General features: G+C 45.0%; 1 protein-coding gene and 1 long non-coding RNA gene across 2 annotated transcripts in view; one reads left to right on the top strand and one right to left on the bottom strand.

Moving 5' to 3' along the window:
* Nucleotides 1–15,476, bottom strand: part of LRRTM4 (leucine rich repeat transmembrane neuronal 4) — a 762,107-nt gene that overhangs the window by 579,340 nt on the left and 167,291 nt on the right. The window lies entirely within an intron of this gene.
* LOC146340633 (uncharacterized) overlaps nt 531–15,476 on the top strand; it is a 36,181-nt gene continuing 21,235 nt past the window's right edge. Inside the window, exon 1 of the long non-coding RNA XR_014784081.1 lies at nt 531–637. This is a non-coding gene — a long non-coding RNA (uncharacterized LOC146340633). The remainder of the gene's footprint in view (nt 638–15,476) is intronic.

Genomic DNA, 15,476 nt, shown 5'->3' with positions numbered 1-15,476 from the left:
TAGATTCAGCACTTTACCAGGGTTAGTGCTGTGCTGAATCCCGCCCCCTATTTGAGGGATTTTTTTTCTCTCTCCCTGCAAAAGGGGCATCGTTTTTTCTGCCTCTTTCACAGGGGGGGGGGATTTGAATAATTTTCCTCTTGGGGAGGGAGACTGGGTTTCTACATACTTTCTAAAGTTTGGGACATGGCTGAAGGATCTTCTATTTGTTGTGTTTTTTCCTTGAAAAATGGCCCCAGTACTAGACTTTTAACAGCCAAGCTTCTCCAGCCCCACAGCACTTCTTGAACTCCCATGAACTCACCCTCTCCTACAGGCATTCAGGAAGAACTCCCAGGCTGCAGAACCCTCTTTGCAAAGAGACCCTGGATGCTGCAAAGCAAGAACAAGTGGAACTTTTAGAGCTTTAGGAAAACTCTTACCTTGCTTGGTCTGTGTTGCAGCAAGCAATGAAGACCAGAACCTTTCCAAAGCCCTAAAAGGCCTGTTTGCTCTTGCTTTGCAGAGAAGCTTCCTGAATGCCTATAGGAGAGGACGAGGTCATGTGGTCTCATGGGCCTTCAGACAGAGCTGCAAGCTGGATAAGCTTTTCTCTAAAGAGTCCTGAAGATCCTCAGCTACCACCCTCACTTAAAAGGTAAGTGTAAATCCTGTTCTTTCCTCAAGGAGAAAGTTATTCAAAATTCTCACCTCCCCTGCCTCTTTCTCCAGGGTTTTCACCCCCCCTCCCCGAAACGCCAAAAAAGGAAGAATCGAAATATTTGGTACAGCATTACTAAATATCTGGACAATTTACTTTTAGGAAAGGATCATTAGTCAGTTGAACAAAAGACTGAACTGTTAGTTGCTAACAGAAATATAGATATTGTATAGGGAGTTGCTTCCTTTGCTTACAGACCAAAGTACATTTAAAAAAAAATGGAAACAAAACATGCTGTTGTTTTATGATGCATGATACTGATGGACTGAATTGTAATTTCTTATTGTTTTACACTTGTTGTGACTTATGATCTTATAAATAAATAACTTATATAAACACACTGCACCAGGTAAATTAGAGAGCACATTTTTACAAAATATATGTATTCAACATCATATTACTGAAAGCATCCATAATAAGTATAATATAAAACTTCTGCTAAAACCAGTGTTGCAAATTACAGTCTGTGACTACCACTAGGTTAAGTTTGATAGATGAAATAAAGCCATACTTGCACAAGAAAAACTGAGTATGCATTTGTCAATTACAAGTGTAGATGAAATTGCCAGTGTTACAGCTCCCTCTAGATCGGATTTGAATTTAAAAAATCACAGGTATGATTGAGCACGTGCAAGAGAGAGAGAGAGAGAGAGAGAGAGAGTCAGTCCAACACATAGCTGTCAGATGCATTTTACCCTGCTGGGCTTTTCTTTCTTTCTTTTAAACTAGGGGTGGACAATTTGTGGCCCTCCAGATATTTTGTTCTACAGCTCCCATGAGCCCTAGCCAGTATAGCCAATGGTGAGGGATGCCAAAACATCTGGAGGGCTACAAGTTGTCCATCCCTGTTTTAAACATAGGGATGTGTGAATCAACAGTCCAGAAATTGAGAACTGGGTAAATCCTGATCAAAAACAAACTGAAATGAATTTCTCATACATCTATATTTCAAGTGTAGAATTATTGGTTTAAGTTGAAATGAATCTGGCAGCCAAATCCTGTGCTGAGACTTAAACAGCTGCCAGTGCACTTGTACTTTGACTCCTGCAAGCTGGTCAGCATCCTATCTTTGAAACCTGTCCATTTGATATCCTAATCTACACTGTGGGATCAGTGGAAGCGGGCAACTATTGGGGCTGGGGCTGGGTAGATAGTGTGCCGCTGGCAGAGGTAGAGCCAAGGGGTCATCAAAGATAGAACCAACTACATAGAATCATAGAATAGAAGGGTTGGAAGGGGCCTATAAGACCATTGAGTCCCCCTCTGCTCAATGCAGGAATCCAAGTCAAAGCATCCCTGACAGATGGCAGTCCAGCCTCGTCTTGAATGCCTTCAGTGTGGGAAAGCCCAGCACCTCTCTAGGGAATTGGTTCCATTGTTGTATTGCTCTAACAGTCAGGAAGTTCTTCCTGATGTTCAGCTGGAATCTGGCTTCCTGTCACTTGAGCCCATTATTCCGTGTCCTGCACTCTGGGATGATCGAGAAGAGATCCTGGCCTTCCTCTCTGTGACAACCTTTCAAGTTCTTGAAGAGCACTATCTTATCTCCCCTCAGTCTTCTCTTCTCAAGGCTAAACATGCCCAGTTCTTTCAGTCTCTCCTCATAGAGCTTTGTTTCCAGTCCCATGATCATCTTCGTTGCCCTCCTCTGAACCCTCTCCAATTTGTATGCATCCTTCTTAAAGTATGGTGCCCAGAGCCTTGGGCCAACCAGGAAGACTGCCGTATATGTTTTAATAATGGATATAACACATTTTCAACCTACCCCTGACTTCCCCACAAATGTATCCCAACTCCCAGTCTAAAAGGAAAAACAAACAAACTGTCATATCCACCTGATAATCTTGAGCCATTCAGGCAGGCCGCCCTTAGTGTTTTTAGGGATGTATGAGAATGTTGGGTTTGTTCACAAAATCTGAACGTGAACATGAGCATGAGGATGTGAACATTTGCAAAAATGTTCAGAAATTGTGCAGCTGCTGGGGAAAAAAAGGCGAACTCTATGTTAGGCAGAATTAGAAAAGGAATTGAGAATAAAACTGCCAATATCATTCTGCCCTCATAGAAATCTGTGGTGCAACCACACTTGGAATACTATGTACAGTTCTGGTCACCACACTTACAAGAAAGGATATTGTAGAGCTGGAAAAGGTGCAGAAAAGGGCAACTAAGGGTGCAATCCTATGCATGTTTAGACAGAGAAAAGGCCTACAACTCCCAGCATCCCCCAGCCAGTTGGCTGGGGAATACTGGGAGTTGTAAGCCTTTTCTCTGTCTAAACTTGCATAGGATTGTGCCCTAAAAGGATCAACGGGCTGGAGCATCTCCCCTGTGAGAGAAGGTTACAACAGCTGGGATTGTTTAGCTTGGAAAAAGGAAGGTAAGGGGAGACATAATAGTGGTGTACAAAATTATGCATGCCCTGGAGAATGTGGATAGAATAGAAGGACTTCTCTCTCTCTCTCTCTCTCTCTCTCACTCACTCACAGTCACACACACTACTAGAACCCAATAGGGTCATCCCATGAAACTGATTGGTGGGAGAGTCCGGTCAGATAAAAGGAAGCCCTTCCTTCTTAAAAAAATAAGTCCATCTTCACACAGTGGATAGTTAAACAATGGAATAAGATGCAGTGATGGCCACCAATTTGGATGTCTTTAGAACAGGGGGTTAGACAAAATCCTGGAGGAGATGTCTATCAAATGGCTACTAGGCTTGAGGGCTATGTGCTACCTCCAGTAACAGAGGCAGTAAGCCCATGTACAACGGATTGCTGTTGCACTCATGTCCTGCTTGTATTTTTCTGGTTGACAGCTGGTTGGCCACTGCATGAACAGAATGATGGACTAGTTGGACCCTTGATCTGATCCAACATGGCCCTTATTTTCTTATGTTCTTATGTTATAGTCTCTTAAGCACAATATACCATTGTTTCCCTTTCATTTTCCACCATGAGAGGGACCATAGTTCATTACTAGAGCACCTCCTTTGCATGCAGAAGGTCTCGTGTCCAATCCGAGCATTTCCACTTAAAAGGATCATGTACAGTGATGGGAAAGGCCCTTTGTCTCCCAGAGACACTTACAATCACAGTAGACCATACTGGGCTAGACAGACTAATCATCTGACTTTATGGAAGGCAACTTCCCATGTTAGGCTATTAGGCTGAAAGTGTAACTGACTACAATAGGGTTTAAGTTAGCCACAACTAACTTTTGCTGGATTGAGTCCATTGTTAAACCAACAACGTTCTGCCTGGGCAAAACACTGTGTGTAACTATGGGCAAACATTGGCTTTGGCAAGCAGGAGAAGTCTTTCTTTTCCACAGCTCAAGCTAACCGTTCCAGTATTGGCCTTGATCAGGGATTCTCAGTGAAAGAACAAAGCAGAATTTTATATACATATACATTGTTCAATTTCAAACAACAAAAACAAAACCTCTGCGTTTCCTTCCAAATCCTTCATTCTTCTCTCCAAAGCCCTGCCAAACAACTTCAGCTCTATTTCTGGAGAGTAATTATCACAAGAATCTGTCCCCAAAATACTGCAGTTTCCAAGCAGCAGGGCTTGGGGAGAGGAGAAAAAACACACACCACACCACACATATTTGCAGACTCACACACTGGCATAGACTATGGTCTTGGATGCTGAGCAGGATTTTGTAGCACATGCTGTGCTCAAATGGAAGTATGCAGCAGCATCCATTTAACTGCATGCTCTTTCCTCCCTCACCACCTCCCTATACACCACGTTTCTCTCTTGCCTTCCTTCCCTCCCCAAGAGTGCTGATTTGCTAAGCCAAAGCACCTGCTGCTAATTGCCCACCTGCATTAATTCTGACACAGCAGAGCTCTGAAACGTTATTTGTTCTCTTCTTTCCACTGATTCTGCAGTCATCAGCAAATGGGATCGAGGAGGAGCAGTCAGCCCACAGATTGCTGTAGCCGATGGAATGGGCTTTATTTTATTTATTTATTTATTTATTTATTTATTTATGAATCGCCCATCTGGCTGGTCACCCAGCCACTCCGGGTGATGTACAACAATAAAACAGTTAAAATAATAAAATTCTACATTAAAAACATCATAAAAATACCCTAACCCACCCCAAATGCCTGCCTGAACAGCCACGTTTTTAATGCATGACGGAAGCTCATTAAAGAGGGGGCATGGCGGAGTAACCTAGGGAGGGAGTTCCACAGAGTGGGGTCACCACAGAGAAGGCCCTCTCCCTCGTCCTCACCAGCCTAGCTGTCCTGGCTGATGGGACAGAGAGAAGGCCATCTGAGGCTGATCTTGTCAAACGGCCTGTCTGGTGTTGCTGGAGGCGCTCCTTAAGATAGGCTGGGCAAGAACCATATGGGGTTTTAACGGTCAAAACCAACACCTTGAATTTGGCCCAGAAAACAACTGGTAACCAGTGCAACTCCTTCAGCACTCGAGTGATGTGATCTCGCTGGCGGCTGCCTTTAATATATTGCTCTATGACTCAGTTCAGACGTCACACCAAACCATGGGTTGTGCTGGCCATGGTTTAGGGCCCAAATCATGTCTTGAGTGTTTAAACCTACAACAGGCAAACTATGTCTGTTTCTATTTTATATTGCCTCAGCTTCATAAATTTACTGCTACCTCCATGATACAGCATCCTCTTGAATGAAATGGAGCAAAAAGTGTGTCTTTCATTTGACTACCTACACATTGCACTACAGCATAAACCAATGTTTGCAAGCCCATGTCAGACCATGGTTTCTGATTCAAATTTGCTGACTGAGCAGAAACCATTTTTTTGGTCAATTCAGACATACTAAATCATACTTATGCTGTATCTTTATATAATTTTATTTTTATTTTTTAATACCTGAATATCTTTAAAGAACAGGAATGGGTGAAAATTTCATTTGGTTCATTTTTTGAGAAGGACTTAACAAAATGTGCAGATTTCTTCATAAATGGAATGAAAAGAACTTGAGATTTAAATATGCAAGAGAAAGCGAATTGACAGATTCATCCATCCAGCCTCAGGGCTTTGAGTGCTTAGCTCTTAGAAGTTTGGGCTTGGAATCCCCATGAATTTAACAATTTTTTTGGTGTTGAGTTAGGGTTGCCACATCTTTTCTTGTGACAAGAACCTCATCTTTAGCACATACATGGAAGATGTTGTTCATTCGTTCAGTCGTGTCCGACTCTTTGTGACCCCATGGACCATAGCACGCCAGGCCTTCCTGTCCTGCGCTCTCTCCCGAAGTGTGCTCAAGTTCATATTCATTGCATCGGTGATGCTATCTAGCCATCTCATCCTCTGCCGTCCCCTTCTCCTTTTGCCTTCAGTCTTTCCCAGCATCAGGGTCTTTTCCAGAGAGTTTTCTCTTCGCATTAGGTGGCCAAAATATTGGAGCTTCAGCTTCAGTATCTGTCCTTCCAATGAGCAGTCAGGGTTGATTTCCTTTAGGATGGACTGATTTGACCTCCTTGCAGTCCAGGGGACTTGTAAGAATCTTCTCCAGCACCACAGTTTGAAAGCATCAATTCTTCGGCGCTCAGCCTTCCTTATAGTCCAGCTCTCACAGCCATACATTACTACTGGGAAAACCATAGCTTCCATACATGGAAGATAGACACCACAAAGTCCTCTCCTTGCTGGGACTAGATGTACCTGTTGGATTTTGCCAGTGCAGATGTGTGAGATCTTTGGTTGGTTGGTTGGTTGGTTGATTCTCTGATAAGAACTTAACATCTGCACATTTCTTCATAAAAGGGACAGAAAGAATGTGAGATGATTATTTTTTTTAATGTACATAGAAAGCAAAACTGACAGATCCATCCATTCCAGTTAAGAAGCAACCTCTTGTTTATATACGCACAATGTGTGCTGTTTCAAGTGGAGTGCTGTAAGCCTAGGATTTTCAGAGCGAGCAATCCTATGGCCACTAGAAAGCAGCCAGATGGCCATAGGATATCTTGTTTTCCGGGACCCGACCTTAGAGCCCATGCTCTGAGGTCAGTTCTCAGAGAACTGACCTCCCCTGAGTTCCACGCTGCTGCCGAGGCAGTGCGGAATAGCCCCGTCCTCCACGTTCGCAAGAGGAGCGCGGAGCAGCATGTGTGGGGGCATTCCGGGGCGGGGAGGGTGGAAACGCCTGTATGACATATCCAATGTGTCCTACAGCAGCCTCCTCCCCCACTCAGCCCCCCCACAGCTAGACAGCCGCAATCGGCTGTCTAGCCGAAAATGCAGGGCAGGAGAAGCACGGAGGGAACAATCCTCTCTGTTCTTCTCCTGCCCTGCTTTGGATAGGCAGTCGCCTCTGAGTTCAGAGGCAGCTGCCTATCTGGATAGAATTCTGCTCTAAGAGACTTTCAATTTGTTTGTTTCTTTTGTAGATTTACTCTCAGAATACCTCTAAGAGGAAATCTACAAAATACCTTTTAAAGGCCCTCTGTTGGATTCATCCCCATTTTTGAGGTTCTCAAGATACTGAGACTCAAGATACTGGAATCCACAGCAGCTCAGCCCTGGAAATTTGAAAGACATTAAAAAAAAGCATTAAAACCATTTCTTAATGTTTAATGCTATTTATTGTTCTTGTTCTTTGGAATCATGCAATTGCAAGATGCTGGAATTGTGCTGTAAAAAAAAAGAGGGGGAAAAAGAATGTATTACTTTTAAAGACCCAGGATAGTCTATTTTCACCAAGTTTATCCTGACCTTTCTTTCTTTTTTTAATTAACAAGAATGGGGACAGTTTTGTTACTTGCTTGGTTTTTTTCTAGATTCTTCCTGCAGGAGCATAAGCAGTGGGCATTTTTATTATAATCATCACAGTGTGAGGGATCATGTGCAGCACCATGTCTCTTCTGGGGCTGAGGGTCCTGAGGAGAGAGGGATGTCAGTGGGTGCTTCTGTGGCCACATCCTCTTCGGAGCCTGAGAGGTCCATTTCAGAAGAAGCAGAATCTTTGATCACACGTACCTCTGGCAACAAAGGACATAGATAGATCACAGACTCTGATGGTAATCTCCATGCAAAACCTGGTTCATTTGGGAGGCATCAGCCTTATATGTGACCAAAGGCTTGCAAGAACAAGATACAATTTCCAGATGGGTAGCCATGTTAATCTGTCACAGCAAAATCAACAAAGAGTTGTGTGGCGCCTAACAAATATATCCTGGTATAAGCTTTTGTGGACAGTGTCCACTTCATCAGATGCATGAAGTGTTAAGCTTGAATTGGCAGATTGAGAAGATGCTTTCTGTTTGTACCTCAGCAAGTTTCTTTATGAAGTCGATAGATTTACACTCCACGTGGCTAAATCTGGTGCCTTCCATTATAACAATTGTAACGTTGTATAGATCTGCCATGTTTAGGTTAATACTTCATGCATTTGATGAAGTGGACTGCAGTCTATGAAAAATCATCCCAAAATAACATGTCCTAGTCTTTAAGGTGCCAAAAGGCACTTTGGGTTTCTTCACATGATCCTGGGGGTGGGTGGGTAGTGGAAGCACACTGTGGGGAGGGGTAAAGGAACCACAACAAGCATGCCCCCACATGATTGTGGAAGCATGCTGCCACACGCCAGGCAGCATGGTTCCCTTACCTCTCCCCTACCCAAGATCCAGTCATTGTCCTCCTGCAGTGGCAGCCACACATCCCAGCAGCCATCGCAGCAGGAACGGGGTCACACTGACCATGCCTGCTTTGCTAGGTGATTGCAACCATAGAGATTGGTTGCATTGACTGCATCACCAGCACTTCTGGATGCTCTCGGCAGCCGTCTCTATGGTCATAGGAATTTATCCACAGGGAGCCCGACCGATGACACGGTAAGCCACCCTGGGACCCATAAACCACTCTGAAAAGTGGTTTATGAGGGTGGGTAGTGTACGTACAATGGGCAGGAAAAATGCCCCCCAGACGACAAGCTAACCCCTCCTGAAGGTGACCCATGGTGGGTTAGTGTGTCATTTGAACCCAGCCTTTGTTTATAGTTTCTAGCTAGTGTCTGAAAGTACAGTCTTGATTAAAGTATTTGGGGAGGGTATTTCACAATTCTTCAGTAAAGGAGATTGTTACCTTGTCGTGGTGTTGGAGCTTGAGCACTGCAATGATGTCATGAGCTAAACCGTGAAGGGACACCCAAGACGGGAAGGTCATGGCAGAGAGGTCAGACTAAATACAATCCCTGGGGAAGGAAACGGCTACCCACTCCAGTATTCTTGCCATGAAAACTAAATGGATCAGTACAACCAGAGATATATACCATCAGAAGATGGGACTCCCAGGTTGGAAGATGGTCAAAATGCTACTGGGGAGGAACAGAGGATAAGTTCAACTAGCCCCAGATGTGATGATGCAGCTAGCTCAAAGCCGAAAGGACGGCTAGCAATCAATCGTGCTGGTAGTGAACGACGAATCCGATTTTCTAAAGATCAACACACCATAGGAACCTGGAATGTAAGATCTGTGAGCCAGGGCAAATTGGATGTGGTTACTGGGGAGATGTCAAGATTAAATATAGACATTTTGGGTGTCAGTGAACTGAAATGGACTGGAATGGGCCACTTCACATCAAATGACGACCAGATCTACTACTGTGGACAAGGGGACCACAGAAGAAATGGAGTAGCCTTCATAATTAATAATAAAGTGGCTAAAGCAGTGCTTGGATACAAGCCAAAAAATGACAGAATGATCTCAATTTGCATTCAGGGTAAGCCATTTAACATCACAGTGATCCAAATATACGCCCCAGCCACAGATGCTGAAGAAGCAGAAGTAGATCAGTTCTATGAGCATCTGCAGCACCTACTTAGGGATGGCGGAGAATTTCTCCACGAATCTCGGGGAGGCCGTATGCCAACGCATTCGGCCCCCCGAAATTGGCGGTGAAATTCTCCGCCACCCCCCCCGGGATGGGACTTACCTCCTTCGAATGTCCCTCTCGGTGGCGGGTCTCGGCGGCAGTTCGGCGGGGGCGGGGGCAGCGGCCGGTCTTCCGACCGGCTGCCGCCACCGCCATTTCCCCGTAAAGTAAAAAAAAAAAAACAACATGATAGGCTACGTAACGATTTACGTAGCCTATCACGGCTAGATTTCCAAAGTCAGACATGATAGGCTACGTGAATTGTCACGTAGCCTATCACGGGTGACTTTAAAAAAAAAAAAGTGCGTACGCGAATGGCGGCCCCCATAGGGAGCCGCCATTCGCGTTCCTTATTTAGTTGCTGTAGTCTACGTAAATGTTTCCGTAGACTACGGCGAAAATAAGGGCAACGCAAATAGCGTTGCCCTTATTTTCGCCGTAGTCTACGTAAACATTTACGTAGACTACAGCGACCAAATAAGGAACGGGAATGGCGGCTCCCTATGGGGGCCGCCATTATCCGTACACACTTTTTTTTTTTTAAAGTCACCCGTGATAGGCTATGTGACGATTCACGTAGCCTATCACGGCTGACTTTGCAAATCTAGCCGTGATAGGCTACGTGAATCATCACGTAGCCTATCAGGGGACTTTTTTTTTTTTTCTTTGATTGCAATGGCAGGGGCGGCAGCCGGTCAAAAGACCGGCTGCCGCTCCCGCCCCGCTCGAACACCGGACAAACCACCAGCTGGACCCGCCGCCGGGAGGGACATTCAGGGAAGGTAAGTCCCGTCCCGGGGGGGGTGCGGGGGGCGGGAGGGGTGTGGTGGATTTCTCCCCGAAACTTGTTCGGGGGGCCGAACACGTTGGCACTCAGCCCCCCAAAGTTTCGGGGAGAAATTCTCCGCCATCCCTAGTAGCCAAAGGTGGCGGACATCTATGCAGTTGGTAAAAACAAGACCTGGAGCTGATTGTAGTTCAGATCACAAACTTCTTATTGCACAATTTAGAATCAGACTAAAGAGAATAGGGAAGACCCACAGATCAGTTAGATATGAGCTCACGAATATCCCTAATGAATATGCAGTGGAGGAGAAGAATAGATTTAAGGGACAAGATTTAGTAGATAGGGTCCCGGAAGAACTATGGACAGAAGTTCGCAACATTGTTCAGGAGGCGGCAACAAAAAACGTCCCAAAGAAAAAGAAAACCAAGAAGGCAAGATGGCTGTCTGCTGAGACCCTGGAAGCAGCCCAAGAAAGAAGGAGAGCAAAGGCAACAGTGAGAGGAGGAGATATGCCCAATTAAATGCAGAATTCCAGAGGTTAGCCAGAAGAGATAAGGAATTATTTTTAAACAAGCAATGCGTGGAAGCGGAAGAAGATAATAGAATAGGAAGGACAAGAGACCTCTTCCAGAAAATTAGAAACATGGGAGGTAAATTCCAGGCAAAAATGGGTATGTTCAAAAACAAAGATGGCAAGGACCTAACAGAAGCAGAAGAGATCAAGAAAAGGTGGCAAGAATATACGCAAGATTTGTATAGGAAGGATAATATCGGGGACAGATTTGACGGTGTGGTCAGTGAGCTAGAGCCAGACATCCTGAAGAGTGAGGTTGAATGGGCCTTAAGAAGCATTGCTAATAACAAGGCAGCAGGAGATGACGTTATCCCAGCTGAACTGTTTAAAATCTTGCAAGATGATGCTGACAGGGTGATGCATGCCATATGCCAGCAAATTTGGAAAACACAAGAATGGCCAACAGATTGGAAAAAATCAACTTATATCCCCATACCAAAAAAGGGAAGCACCAAAGAATGTTCAAACTATCGAACAGTGGCACCTACTTCACATGCCAGTAAGGTAATGCTCAAGATCTTGCAAGGTAGACTCCAGCAATTCATGGAACAAGAATTGCCAGATGTACAAGCTGGGTTTAGAAAAGGCAGAGGAACTAGAGACCAAATTGCCATTATCTGCTGGATAATGGAGAAAGCCAGGGAGTTTCAGAAAAACATCTATTTCTGTTTTATTGACTATTCTCAAGCCTTTGACTGTGTGGATCATCACAAATTGTGGCAAGTTCTTGGTGGTATGGGGATACCAAGTCATCTGGTCTGCCTCCTGAGGAATCTGTATAACGACCAAGTAGCAATGGTAAGAACAGACCATGGAACAACGGACTGGTTTAAGATTGGGAAAGGAGTACGTACAGCAGGGTTGTATACTCTCACCCTACCTATTTGACCTGTATGCAGAACACATCATGTGACATGCTGGGCTTGATGAAGCCAAGGCTGGAGTTAAAATCGTTGGAAGAAACATTAACAATCTCAGATATGCAGATGATACCGCTTTGATGGCTGAAAGCGAGGAGGAGCTGAGGAACCTCTTGACGAAGGTGAAAGAAGAAAGTGCAAAAGCTGGGTTGAAGTTAAACCTCAAAAAAAACCAAGATTATGGCAACCAGCTTGATTGATCACTGGCAGATAGAGGGAGAAAACGTGGAGGCAGTGACAGACTTTGTCTTTCTAGGCGCAAAGATTACTGCAGACGCTGACTGCAGCCAGGAAATCAGAAGACATTTACTTCGTGGGAGGAGAGCAATGACAAATCTTGATAAAATAGTTAAGAGCAGAGACATGACACTGACAACAAAGGTCCCCATAGTTCAAGCAATGGTATTCCCCATAGTAACCTATGGCTGCGAGAGCTGGACCATAAGGAAGGCTGAGCGATGTAAGATAGATGCTTTTGAACTGTGGTGCTGGAGGAAAATTCTGAAGTGCCTTGGACTGCAAGAAGATCAAACCAGTCCATACTCCAGGAAATAAAGCCAGACTGCTCACTTGAGGGCATGATATGAAAGGCAAAACTGAAGTCCTTTGGCCACATAATGAGAAGACAGGATACCCTGGAGAAGATGCTGATGCTAGGGCAAGTGGAAGGCCAAAGGAAGAGGGGCCGACCAAGGGCAAGGTGGATGGATGATATTCTGGAAGTGATGGACTCGACCTTGGGGGAGCTGGGGGTGGCAACGGCCGACAGGAAGCTCTGGCGTGGACTGGTCCATGAAGTCACGAAGAGTCGGAAGCGACTGACCGAATAAACAACAACAATTTCACAATTGGATGTCATTGAGAATGTGCTGTGTGTGTGTGTGGGGGGGGGGGTTCCATGTGAACCTTTCATTAGACCACATTGATCTTACCATGGAGTAAGTAACACAAGTCACATTATAGTGTGAGAAAACCAACCATGAGAATCTATCTAAAGATTCCAAGCTTGACTGTCCATTCTCTGAACCTAGGAGGTAAAAGGTTAAGCAGAAAGTTCAACACACATTTCTGAACTTTCTTCTCAGCATTATTAGAAGTTGGACCATGTGGGCACCACCAGGTTGGCTTTTTCTTGTCACATCATCAAGCTTTTAGCCATTCACTTACTCACGAAATAGAATTGTGCAGTACCCCCACCCACAGGCTGTCACGCATGGAAGGACCTGAAATTATTATCTTTCCCAAACCACTACTGCACTTTACCACTTTTGACTGTGATAATTCGCAAATCCCATCTTCTCATACTGTTAGCTCATTCCATCTAGTTCGAAGTTCCTTTGCAGAAAGGCAGGATGGTGTATTCTATTAGCTAAGTGCCCGTTCAGAGGAAACAAACTCCAGGTGAAAATTGGTGCCTGCACTATCTATAATGGAGGTAAAAATCGACGGACTGCCCATGATGTGACGTATGTCAAGAAGAAGGCATACACTCTTCAGTGATAGGAGTGCTTCTTACTGAAGTACTCTGCCTTTGCTAGTCCAAGGCTGCCTGAAGTGCACGTGTCCATTTTCAAATTTCAGCCAAGAGTCTACTTTACATCACTTCAGTAACATACTTATCAATGGGGCCTTCTCAAACTGGGGAGAGGTAACGAGTGGGGTACCGCAGGGCTCAGTCCTGGGCCCAGTGCTCTTCAACATTTTTATTAATGACTTGGAGGAGGAGGTGGAGGGAATGCTGATCATATTTGCAGATGACACAAAACTGGGCAGGATAGCTACTATGGAAGACAAAAACAAAATTCAAAGTGATCTGGATAGACTGGAGCGCTGGGCAGAAAACTACAGAATGACATTTAATAGGGATAAATGCCAAGTTCTGCACCTAGGAAAAATAAACCAAATGCACAGTTACAAGATGGGGGATACGTGGCTCAACCACACTACAAGCGAGAAGGATCTTGGAATTGTTGTCAATCACAAGCTGAATATGAGCCAACAATGTGATGTGGCTGCAAAAAAGGCAAATGCTCTTTTGGTCTGCATTAATAGAAGCATAGCTTCCGAGTCCTGGGAAGTTCTAGTTTCCCTCTACTCAGCACTGGTTAGGCCTCATCTGGAGTACTGTGTCCAGTTCTGGGCACCACACTTTAAGAAGGATGCAGACAAACTGGAGAGGGTTCAGAGGAGGGCAACAAAGATGATCAGGGGACTGGAAACAAAGCCCTATGAAGAGAAAGAACTGGGCATGTTTAGCCTTGAGAAGAGAAGACTGAGGGGAGATAAGATAGTGCTCTTCAAGTACTTGAAAGGTTGTCACAGAGAAGAAGGCCAGGATCTCTTCTAGATCATCCCAGAGTGCAGGACACGGAATAATGGGCTCAAGTGACAGGAAGCCTGATTCTGGCTGAACATCAGGAAAAATGTCCTGACTGTAAGAGCAATACGACAATGGAACCAATTACCTGGGGAGGTGGTGGGCTCTCCCACACTGGAGGCCTTCAAGACGAGGCTGGACAGCCATTTGTCAGGGATGCTCTGACTTGGATTCCAGCATTGAGCAGGGGGTTGGACACGATGGCCTTGTAGGCCCCTTCCAACCCTACTGTTCTATGATTCTATGATTCTATACTCTCTTAAGCATCAGGAGAAGCAGCTAGAAGACTTTCGGGGAGGATCCATAGCTTAGTGTTAGAACACATGCGCTGCATGTAGCAAAGGTCCCAGATTCAGTGTCCAGGATCTCTGGCCAAAAGGATCAGAAAGCAGATAAAAGGAAAGACACACACACACACACCCCTCACTGACTGGAGAGAGGCAACCAGTCAAAGAACATAATACCGGGCTAGATGGACCAATCATCGTCTGATTCTGTATGATGCAGTGTTATGTGATAGAATGAAAGGGAAACAATTACTCAAGGCAAGTCTATAAACTCCACAGCAGACTTCCCTGCCCCATAGAATCCAGGTAGACAGTCCATTTGGGATGGCAGATCACACTTTGGCCTCTGCCAACAGCCATAGTACCAAGGAGTCACTGGGAGGCTGCATCCCTTTGCTCCCAGGAAACAAGCAAACAAAAACTCCACAGCAAGGGGAAGACCTGCCTGGCCTCATCCAGATCTGATCCCCTCCTCTCTGCCAGGAAAAAAGAAAGAAAGAAAAAAGATACTCAGCTCTGAGAGTTGGGACTGCAGAGCTGAAGTGTAGCTCATCAAATAGAGGACGTATTCAAATACAGGACTGTATTTAGCTCTTCAAGTAGCCATTTGTGACATAGGATACCTGGCCACCATTGCTGTCAGGCAGGAGCCAGAACTGGAAGAACCCCTGGACTATGAGTAGTTGGCTGAATCAAACTGGGCCCAATCCATGAACTAAACAGAAATACTTTATTTAGCTTTTCCTGGGGAGAGAAAGCAACAGCCAGCCCAGGTGAGTGGAATTGGAAGAACTGGAAGAACCCCTGGACTATGAGTAGTTGGCTGAGTCAAACTGGGCCCAATCCATGAACTAAACAGAAATACTTTATTTAGCTTTTCCTGGGGAGAGAATGCAACAGCCAGCCCAGGTGAGTGGAATTACTACAGTACTCAGGAATTCTTTACTGCCTATATTGTTGGC

The sequence above is a fragment of the Heloderma suspectum genome, chromosome 6 (assembly GCF_057233095.1).
Source record: "Heloderma suspectum isolate Gila_16-S chromosome 6, 16-S_ref, whole genome shotgun sequence".
Classification (NCBI taxonomy): Eukaryota; Metazoa; Chordata; class Lepidosauria; order Squamata; family Helodermatidae; genus Heloderma; species Heloderma suspectum.
Note: the sequence above shows the minus strand (reverse complement) of the source record. Positions and strands in the feature narration are given on the sequence as shown.